Source organism: Cebus imitator, unplaced genomic scaffold, assembly GCF_001604975.1.
Source record: "Cebus imitator isolate Cc_AM_T3 unplaced genomic scaffold, Cebus_imitator-1.0 Scaffold455, whole genome shotgun sequence".
Taxonomy (NCBI): domain Eukaryota; kingdom Metazoa; phylum Chordata; class Mammalia; order Primates; family Cebidae; genus Cebus; species Cebus imitator.
Window position 1 is genome coordinate 1926791 of NW_016107770.1, and position 12255 is coordinate 1939045.

Here is a 12255-nt window from a genome sequence, read left to right on the forward strand (position 1 = left end):
GGAATGCTTCCAGTTTTTGCCCATTCAGTATGATATTGGCTGTTGGTTTGTCATAAATAGCTTTTATTATTTTGAGATACGTTCCATTGATACTTAGCTTATTGAGTGTTTTTAGCATAAAGGGCTGTTGAATTTTGTGAATAAGTCTTACAAGATCTGATGGGTTTATCAGGGGTTTCGGCTTTTGCATCTTCCTTATTTTCTCTTGCCTCTGCCATATAAGACGTGCCTTTCACCTCTTGCCATGATTCTGAGGCCTCCACAGCCATGTGGAACTGTGGGCCCAATTAAACCTCTTTTTCTTCCCAGTCTCAGGTATATCTTTATTAGCAGCATGAAAATGGACTAATACAGGGACACTATTTCCTTTAGCACAATGGAAGACATCATAAATGAGGTAAAAATTAAGACACAGAACAGAAGAGCACACATGTAACTTCAATTTATTGACTTGGATAATTTCTGGATGATATACACATACATATACACATATTTACACTGAAAAAATTAGTAATTTAAAAAATCCTCAAGACATTTAAAGATGGGCAAATTATATGGAATAAAATTTACAGAAGACAAAACTTAAATGGATAGTGATCACTGAAAGTTTGGTGTCACTGAAAGTCAAGGAATTACAAAATATCACAAAGGAAGGCACTTCCATTTGCAAACAGTGGTAATGCTATGTGTTGATGGAAACATGTAATTGATCATTTCTTTCGTGGGCAACTAGCAATATTGTGCAAAGTTAAAGATGCATGAACCACCTGAACCACCTGGAAATGCCACTACCATGCTTATATTCTAGAATAGAAGTTCTCTGCCATGATTGTACATGAGAATAACTGCTCTAGAATATGGCACAGTACACACCTGTGCACATTATTCCTTGACCAGCAAATGCTAGGGTTTCTCTAGAGGAGGGGCTTATCCCATTCCTAGACTCCTGTTAGAATCCTTTCAGGGGTTCTTTTACAAAAGTAGTACCTAAACATCACCCTGCAAATCTGATTAAGTTGGTCTGGATGGAGTCTGACTGAGGAACCCTGGCTGCCCATTAAGTTCTTCCAGGGAACTACTGAAAATCTTGACACCCATGTTGCAATCCAAGATCTCTGGATTTGAGCCCCAAGCTTTGTGTAAACAAATTACAGTTTTGTGTGTAATAGCAAAAATATGGAAGCCACTTAGATGTTCACTGAGAGGAGAATGCATAAATATATTGAAGTATATACCTATAATAAAATCTATCCTGCTCTTAAAAATAAACAAATTATACCCTCATCTATCAGCATGACTGAAGCTTAAATACATCATTTTGTGAAAAAAGGCAAAATAAAAAAATATATGGACATAAAGAAATTATTCTTTATAGAACATAGACATAAATATATAGAATATATGTACATAAATATATAGAACATATATTTATAAAATATGATCTATAGATATAAATATATAGAACAGAATATGCAGAAATAAACAATTTCTGTCTATATATTCTTTATGGTATAGAATATCATCTAAATAACTTAAGCATATTGAACATCCTATTTATTGTTTACAGAGGCATTTGTGTACTACAAGTATGAAAGTTCATATAGAGGTAATGTAAGTCAAGTAAGGATTAGTAGTTACACCTGGAGAGGGAAGGACAGAACGAAGACGGGACAATGTTTATGGTCAATGCTTCTGTCTGTAATTTTTGAAAACCTGTCTAAAGCTTACATCTCCATCCATGTCCCTGCAAAGACATGATCTCATCCCTTTTTATGGCTGCATAGTATTCCATGGTGTCTATGTACCACATTTTATTTATCCAGTCTATAATTGATGGGTATTTGGGTTGACTGCATGTCTTTACCATTGTAAATAGTGCTGCAATGAACATATGCATACCTAAAGCACTCAGCGAGAATCTAAACCTAGTGCCAGATACACAACATTCTCTGTACTTATGTGATTTATTAATATTTTATTATTGGAAAGCATTTATAATAAACAACTAATACACATTTAACCAACAAGAGAGTGATAGAGCTAAGATATATGCCCAGATACAATACTAAAACCTTATTATTATTATTATATATATATTTTTTGAGACTGAGTCTTGCTCTGTCGCCCAGGCTGGAGTGCAATGGCACAGTCTCGGCTCCCTGCAACCTCTGCCTCCCAGGCTCAAGCAATTCTCCTGCCTCAGCCCCCCGAGTAGTTGGGATTACAGGTGCCAACCACCATGCTCAGCTAATTTTTGTATTTTTAGTGGAGACGGGGTTTCACCATCTTGGCCAGGCTGGTGTCGAACTCCTGACCTTGTGATCTACCTACCTCAATTTCCCATAGTGCTAGGATTACAGGCATGAGCCACCACGCCTGGCCATCATTATTATTTTTAAAACAATTTTCTTCTTTCTCCGGGTATACTATTATAGGCTGACTAATTTCAAGAATGTCTTCCTTCTTTGTTCCTTTCTACAAATCCTTTCTTTTCCAGTTTTTCTTATTTGTTGTTAATACAATAAGCTTAATGAAACAAAGGAGAAAATATGCACATACACACATTTTAACTACATTGTGTTTTCAATATGGTTTACTTACATTTAGAAAAAATGCATACAATAAGATCTGACTTCACTGCAAAGACAGAACATTTCAGCTCATTGTTGGAGTCTCACTGATTTGTCATTGCTTCCAGACCCTGCACCCAAGCATGTTGTAGTGTGAACTGATGATACCTTTTGTGATATTTATCAGCCATGGTCTTTCAATATTTTCAATGAAAAAGCTCACAGAGTAGTTTCTCAGCTTACCAATAGACGTAGGAAGCATCCGTCTTCACCATAACATGGTAATTTTATTTTCCTTGAATTTAATACATTATTTGAATAATTTATAAAAAGTTTGCCTTGTTTTCTTTTCTCGTTTGAAAATGTTGCTCTGTAGCTGTCAAAACTCCTCACTTCGCCACTGAGAAATCTATGGCAGTGGAGAAAGAGTTCTGGCACTAAAAATGTATTCAAAACAGTTGCTCCTTTTCAAAACTGAAGAATAGCAGTTATCTTAAACTAGAACAGCATGTCAGGATGACACCAAGCTCCATAGGAATATGTTTGTATCATCTGTGGCCCCGTAGAGTTGAAGTCCAACAGTAGTAACCACAGTGGAATCAGAGTTGCAAAGAACTGCACTGGGAATAACCAGTTTCCTTCTGCAATGATAGGGATGATGGCAGTCTGTCTATCCACATTCTTTCCCTGCATATTCCAATTCCTACCAAGAAAGGTTCGGGGATGCATCAAGGGATTCCACGAACGGGAGAGAAATGTTTAAGTGCATGTTATGTGCCAGTCATGAGACTACTAGACTTGCATAGATTGTTTTATTTAATTCCCACATGGTTTGAAATAGACATCCTTAATGTCTTGTTTCCATAGGGGGAATGTGAAGTTAGAGTGGTTAATTTTTTCACATTTACATAGGTTGTTTATGACGGACCCTATATTGACACAGCCTGTATCATTACAATCCATGCCTCTCCTCTTCAGTGCTTCTATGCCACAGTCTGTGCATCTCCATTTTCCTTAGCCATTTATTTCAGAGTTTATGCTTCTCCGCTCTCCCATCTGCTCCTTTTCCTTTTCATTTCATGCCTCTCCTAATTTGAAAACTCATCAGAAGTTTTCTCAGTCCTACCTAAACTAATTTCTCCTGTGTCCTACGTTTTTGCACCAAAACTGCATTGGATGGGAGGATGCCATGAGTGGAAATTGTGGGATTTTCAGTTGGACACAGAGGAAATTTAATTCAAGCAGCTGTGTGATATTGGACAAGTGACTTAATGATGGAGAGCTTGAATTTCTTCCTGTATAATAATAAATACTTCTCATGGAAGATTGCTGTGAGAATAGAACAGGGTTGATTTGTGCAGTGGCTGGATTCCAATGCTCACCTGGTGAACATTTGCTTCCCTTACCGTCTAACTGCCTCATAAGTTTTCCAGTGGGGATTGCATCTTCTTGGCCTTGCTTTGAACCTGCTAATGAGATTCAGGACTGGATCAGTAACAGCTTCTCAGTTAATACATTTTGAATATAAAATGTTTACATTTCCAATCTCTTTTAGGCATTCTCTTTCCTTTGCATCAACTTTTAATTTTTGAATAATTTTAGATATAAGAAAAGTTGGAAAGACAGTGCAGAGAGATCCCACGAACCCCTTGCCCATATTCCCCTAATGTTAACATATTATGGAACCACAGAACATCTGTCAAAATGAAGACATTAACATTGGTAAGTTACTATGAACTAAACTCCAGACGTTATTGGGATTTCCTCCGTGTTTCCACGGACGCCCTTCTCTGTTCCAAGATTCCATTCAGAATCCCACATTGGGATCATGTCATGATGGTTCACCGGCCTCCTCTGATGTTTGGCAATTAATTAGTCTTTCCTTGTCTTCATGATTTTGACAATTTTGAGGAGTACTCTTCAGATATTATGTAGTATGTCCTTTGAGTGGACTGGGTTTACCGGATGCTTCTGTGAACATTATACTATGGTTCTGGGTTAAGGGGCAGAATACCAGCCTTCCCCTCACACTGTTCCAGGGGTACAGGATGAGGGTGCCTGTTTTAGGAAATTCAAAGCAATAATTTGTTAACAGTGAGTGACTTGTTTGGAAAGAGTCAGTGAAGCTTCTAGAAATAGCTATCCTTTTTTTGGAATGCCTTAGCTCCGATATATTATCACACATAACATTCTTGGCTGCATTGGGATCATGGGATGCCATATACTCCCAGTGAGATGCTTGAACAGAAAAGGAACTTGTAAGAATTGAGCTATTAGGCAAACATGCAAGCAAGCAAACAAAAAACCAGGTGGGCAGAGTACACTTCGGAAAATGCTGCCTTGCTCTGTTGGCTGCCATCGTGAATGTGTTTTTCTAACATCTGTTATAAACAGCGGTACCCTTCTGCAAACAGTGCCACCTCATGCACAGAGAGAATAAATTTTCCTGGGCATTTGTGGCTCTGTGTGTGGCCTGGGAGACAGCTCAGCCTGGGATTTGGGCCTGCAAAAATAGAATCATTCTTTCCACTCGGAGAGGAAATTAGTCCTTGTGAAACTTTAGCTTTGTTGAAAGGACACACACAATGCACAGATTTCCTGTCTACAAAAATTCATCCCACAGATACTATGAGGGGATATATTTAAATGTACCCATGCTGGTGGCTGGATTTTGAGATTTTAACAAAGCAGAAATAGATGTAACCATCTCTCCTTCTTCCCTCTCTCCCCTTTTTTTTTTTTTTTTTTTTCACTCTACTGTTCTCACAAAATCAGTGGTCCTCGATTAAGCTGACGGCATCCCCAAGGAGACACTTGGCAGTTTCTGGAGAAATTTTGAATTGTCCATATTAGAGGAGGGGGTGGATTGGCATCTAATGGGCAGAGGTCAGGGATGCTGCTAAGTAAGCATCTTAAAATGTACAAGACGGGCCCCACCACAAAGAATCATCCAGCCCCAAATGTCAACAGTGTCAAGGTGAGCAACCTTCTCCCTTTCTCCTTGAACTGCTTCCCCTCTCTGTTGCTACTGAAGCCCATATATATATATATATATATATATATATATATATATATATCTGAATTCTCTGTTGCTACTGAGCTAATTCACACACACACACACACACACACACACACACACATACCTGAAAGCTGAATCCCCCCCCCACTCTACATATATATCTCAGGTTTCAGGTTTCCAAAAAATGCAAAGATATTCCAGAGAGTTCCATCTACTGCTCACTCAGCTACTGTTAAAGTTTTCTAACATTGTGGTACACTCATCACAACTAAGGAATCCATGTTGGTACATTACTGGTAACATAAAGTTTTATTTGGGGTTTGCTAGTTTTCTTTTCAAAGTCCATGTTCTCTTCTAGGACTCAATCCTGGATTTATCAATGCATGTAGTCATTTCTCCCTAGCCAAGGCTGGGTGTGAACATTTCTCAGACTGTCGTTTTTTTTGTTTGTTTTTTTTTTACCTTGACAGATTCGAGGAGCCCCGGTCAGGCATTTTGCAGTATGAATTTACATGATATTTTTCTCATGATTAGACTAAGGGTGACTGAGCTGACGAGACTGTGGTGGAGACCTCGGAGGTGAGGTGTCCTTTTCCTGATGTTTAATCACAAGTGCATGCTATCAACATGAAGTCACTGACTAAGTTAATGCTTGCCTGGCTTCTTCACCTTGAAGCTACCATCTTCTGCTATCCATATGCTAATTTTTGGAAGTCAGTCATTAAGTCCAGCCCACACTCAAAGGTGAGGGAAGGAAGACATTCTTATACTTAGGCACGTTTTCTTCTAATTCTTTTTGTTTTTCAGTTTCTATTTTTAATTAATAAATTATAGTTGTATATATTTATAGGGCACCAAGTGATGTTATGATTTATGAATACCATGTGGAATAATTAAACTGAGCTAATTTACATATTCATCACCATTGAAATACCATTTTTTTGGTAGTCAGAACATCTGAAATTTATACCGTTAGCGATTTTGAAATGCTTCCAATTCTTTTTCTTAAATTCCACCCAGAGCACATTTATGCTTTCTTTAACTCAAATTCTACCTGAAGGGCTCAAAAGCTTCTTTGTCTGTAGGGCCCTCTTTGATTTCTCTTTAATGAAATTCTCTTATTATTGATCAAAAACACTCAGAAACTAAATTCTACCTGTACTCAGAATATTTTAGGGATGTGTGCTTCCCTCTATCTCAGACCACATTTCTAATGTATTTATTTATTTTGCCTTGCATTTCACATAAGTGTTTCACGTTACTCTGATGATTCCTTGTCAGCTCCTGGATTGCTTGCTGAATTAGTTCTGTCAAATCCAAAACTGTGTCAAGACACACTCAAATGATACTTGCCAAGGGAATGAAGGAGCCATTCATTGACAGCTGATGTTTATATCCTCACTCACAATATCATATTTCTTGCACCAAAGCAAGACTAATGTGGGCTTAATTAAAACAATGTTGAAATACTTCTGGTTGCAAAGCTGGAAGCATATAGGTGCTCCCAAATGCAGCACAGTTCTGAACGCTTGGCAAATGCACAATATATAGGTGTGTGTTCCTTTTTGAAAAATTCATGCCAAGAAAATGAATGCCTGTGTTAGGAGAGCAGTGAAGAGCAGTTATATATATAAACAGGAGTTAGCAAACATTGAAGACAGCATGGAAAAAACTCAGCAATGTATCTGCAGAGCCAGGTACAGCCTGGGATCTTCCAGAAAGGCTTTCCTCACTATTCCAGTTGGAAATCAATCTCTTCTTCCATAGAAATCTTACAGAATCTGTCCCTGCGTTCCCCTCTTTGACTGCTGCTTCATTGACTACTGCTATTTAGCATTGCACATTTGCACAGTAGTCACTTATAAATGGGACGTGTCATATAAATCTCACTGTTCCTGTGCTTCCTGTCTCTGTGTATGAATGACACCAACAGGTGATGACTCTATATCAATATATTTTGTGAATTCTTACAGCACATGTCTTCACCTTGCTTACAGCACAAGATGCTAGTCTTGAGTTTTCACACAGAAATACCAACAGCTACTCTTCTTCTACGCAAGAAGACCTGAAAAACACACATTGGTCCTTTGCTTAAGCATAGTAAGCTACTTTTTCAAAATGAAAACCACACAGAGTCCTTATTATAAAATGTTTCTTCTCCTAAAACATGTTTCCTGGCTACAATACACAACTTTTATAAAATAACTTTAGGATACAGTCTTAACTCCAAGTTTGTCTCTCAGTACATACTTGCTGTCTGACTAGTCAATTTCTCCATGGTCTTTGCAGTCACAATGGTATCCCATGGAAAATATCAATTTGTTTATTGTTCTTTTGAGGCTTTGAGAGTTTTCAAGAGAAATGGCAAGGTTTAATAGAAATCTGCTTCCTGGTAAACCTTCTCTCCCTCCAGTCTTTCCATTGGTGCATTTCTTGCAATAGCTCCATTAATTATTAAATTTACCAGAGACATTTCCAATTTTGTTTCTCATAATCAAACACTGAAAATATACAAACAGAATTTTGAGTATTCTTCAACTGTTTTCTTTATGCTTGAACTAGACATTGGGCTCTCTGGAAGTAGAAGCCGTGATCACATTTATTCTAAGTGTGATCATTCATGTTTAATGATTAAATAACAGATTTCATTATTTAAAGGGTTACACATGTTAAATATTGACTCTATTTTGAGTGACTCTTCCACTTTTCTCTCAATGCTTTTCCTGGCTTCAACTCCTATATATCTTCAATTCATATGTGTCATTTTGTATCATATAAGATAGCAGCTAAATTCATGTTGTTTGCTTTGGGAGAAGAATTCTGTCACTCAAAAGATAAAATGACGCCTGACCTTAGTAGCCGTCACACAACTTCCTGTCAGATGGACATATCCTGCAATTTAATAGTCTTTTAGTTCTGAGCTGAGCCAACATGATGTCCCATGCGTGAATGCCTTGTCTAAATGCATCCATCATAAGAGGCATCTTACAGCAGAAGGCTCTGATTTTAATTGTTGTTGAAATCTGTGCATTGCTCAAATTTGGCTGTCTATACACAATAAAGTGGAGAATTGAGACAAATATTTGGTTAATTTTTTAAAATCTTAATTTTATCATGATCTTTGTAGTCCTTAAAGTGAAGGTCTTAAAGTAAAAAGAGACTTGAGTCTTTCAAATAGGCAGAGATAAGGGGTAACTTAGACTATTAAAATATAATTGATTTCCATGTATCTCAAATGCTAATATTAAATTTCAATATTATAAAGACAACAAAACCAAAACATAATATTTAGATAGTAAAAAAAACTATATATATATATAACCTAATATGTATCAGAGGGCAGCATTTTATTGTGTAAATAAAATTTATATGCACAAAAAATTATTGAGGGAACTTAAAGGATCAAAACCAAGTACTGAATTTTCAGAAATGGATTCCTTTTGGGGATATTACATATTTTATTAATTTAAGTACATTACTAACCCTCTAAACCACTGAAAAATGATCTTTCAAATAATCCACATTTAAATTGAGTAGAAACTAATACTTGAAAAATACACGTAATCAAAATGTATCAGGAAATGAGAATAGCTTGTTTCATTCAGTGGTCAGAAAACATTTTTCCCCCACTTTAGGATATGTGCTTCACGTATTTCCAACAAGTAATTGCTGAGCTTAATACCTAGGTGATGGGTTGATAGGTGCAGCAAACCACCACCATGGCACATATTTACCTATGTAACTAACCTGTACCTCCTGCACATGTACCCCAGAACTAAAACTAAAACTAAAAATAAATAATTGAGGTGGACAAACATATTTATGGAGGGCTTGCTTCCATGATGGTGGTTACTACATGTTTCAAAATAATATCCTTAACCTCCCTAACTTGCATCTGTTTGAAAAATGATTGAATGTTTTCATTATCCATGTCAAAATCAAATACTTTTAAAGCTAAAGGGACATGAAGACATCGACCCATTGATCTTTCCATATTTGACATGTTCTTGGAATTTTTTTTAATAGCACCATTTCTCTGCTACATCAAAAGAATATCGACTGGGGCTGGGTGCAGCGGCTCACACCAGTAATCCCAGCACTTTGGGAGGCCAAGGCGGGCAGATCACGAGGTCAAGGGATTGAGACCATCCTGGCCAACACGGTGAAACCCCGTCTCTACTAAAAATACAAATATTAACTGGGCATGGTGGTGCTTGCCTGTAGTCCCAGCTACTTGGAAGGCTGAGGCAGGAGAATCGCTTGAGCCCGGGAGGCGGAGGTTGCAGTGAGCCGAGATCATGCCACTGCACTCTTTCCCTGTGACAGAGCAAGAGTCCGTCAAAAAAAATCCCAAAAAACAAACAAACAAAAAAACCAATTGGTAGTAGAATACTTAACATTTTTCACATGGAAGAAACTCTCCCATGCCATGTTAAAGACAGGGAGACATGCTACTTTGATTCCCCCCTAGAGACTTGCTGTATCCATGAATTCCACTTCTTATTAATTCTTTAAGTTTACAGTTCTTATATTGGATTCAGGAAAGGTGTGTGTAATTGGTCCTGTGCCATGTGTCGGGATGCTGACCTCCCTTCTAGATTGTAAAAAACAACACAGTGAGCTCATGGAACTCCTGGACTCGAGTCCTCCTTTTGGTCTATTTTCATAACTAACCTCCAAATTCCACAGCCAGGAATGAGTATGAATATTGTCAAGGCATTAATTCAAAATCTGGGCAAGTGTGGTTTGCAGAAACACATTCCCTAGCTTCATGGTGATGTCAGCAGACCTCTGGACTTCCATGGTTTGGAGATCTACAGATTTTTTGTTGTTCTCTACTCATCATGGCAAAGGCAGTTTTTACTATGCGGCATCTTCACTTTATCTTTGTTGTCTAGATACTGACAAAAGATACTGATGGCCATCTCCATCATCTGTATGGGTTAGATTATGCACTCTGCTGGATCCTATTAATTTGGAAATTTGCAAAGATTTAAAAACATATCCCTTGCAAAAATCAAGGCTTTATTCGAAGCACACACTTACAGAGCTCTGTGGGTTTATAAGGTATTTCCACTTGAATGGTCTTTTTAAAGCCATGATGGACAACATATGTTGTGCTGTAAGGCTTTATTTCTCATCATCTAGGACACATTACACTTTCCAGATTAATAATTATTAATTTGTGTGTGCGCATGTATGTGCACACATGCAAACCTGCAGGTCTGAAAAGAATGACATTTAATTTTCAAATAGAAAAATTTGCATTTTGAAAAACAGTTGAGAAATAACAATGATATGATTACATTAAACCTTTGACAAACAGTAGAGCCTATGAGTCAGTTTAGGGAGACAATAATTATTCTAAAAAAGAAGTGATGCTCAAGTGATTTCAGGTTAATTAAAGCAGGGCTTGACCTTATTGCTCCATTGACCTCAGTGGGCTCGTATGACCTGGGTCAGAAATTCCCTGAGGAGGCCTGCCTTATCAATAAATAAGCCATGAGTGCTGATATCATTATTTTCAAAACTACAGCAGGTGACAGACACTTCGGTGCTTTAGAAATCAATGTCAAATTAATGAGTTCAGAGTCAAACGAAAGGTCTACACCTGCATCATCTAAGCCAAATTACATTACTGAAGCCCAATAAAATATTAAATAACATGTCAATTTCAGGAGTGCTATCTTTCGGGCCATGTTTTTCTACTTCACCAGCGGATTTTAAAAATAGAGAGAAAGAAACAAAAGAAAAATGAATACAATCAGTTAATAGATGAAATCTGTCCCTTGAAGAAATACTAAATATTTATTTCTGGATGACTCTTTTGAAAAGGTGTTCATGTTCATGGGTGCACATCCATTTTCATTTTTTATTACACATTAGTGAACTATTAATACAGGGATTAAACAGTATAATGCTTCAATTTATAAAGCAAGATAGAGCATAATTTAGGTTTTTGGCACGTAGAGCATGTAAAACCCATACAGAAAGAGAGGCTATAGAAATGAAATCCAGTAAAACAAAAAAGTCACTGATTATTAATATTTTAAAATTCATGTACTTACTTCCCCTCCAAAGAGGAGAAAAACAGCTTGAAGATTCACACATGGCTTTCTGCAAGGGTAAAATTGGTAACATTGCCTCAAAAACAAGAAGGAAGGAGGCAGCTGAAAAAAGGGATGGAGTATGCCTTGCTGGAAAGATGAATATGACTGCTGCTTGTGCGAGAACCTGAATTGTAGCTCATATTTTTGTTGCCCGTGGACAGAAAAATCTGTAACTAGGAAAGTGCACAATAAGTAGTTATATATGAATAAATGAGTGAATATGTTTGTCCAAAAAAGAATTCAAATATATGACTTTAAAAATGAATGGTTAGAAAAGTTGGCTTATACTTTAACAACAGTTACACAGTGACACATCATTATCATAGTGTTTTCAACCACAGGTAGTTTCATTTGTTTGTTCTTTCTTTCAGCATAAAAGGAGATCCTTAAAAACAAACTGTGTAGCTCCTCAAGCAATAGCTGATATTCCTTCTCCAAATGAACATGTATAATAGGTGAAAACTGCATTGAGCAGAATCAAACTTGAGTGTTCTGAATGAGCTTTACAACGGACCTTGGAGTGAAAGAAAGAAAATCTTGTTTTCGGTTGTGCCTG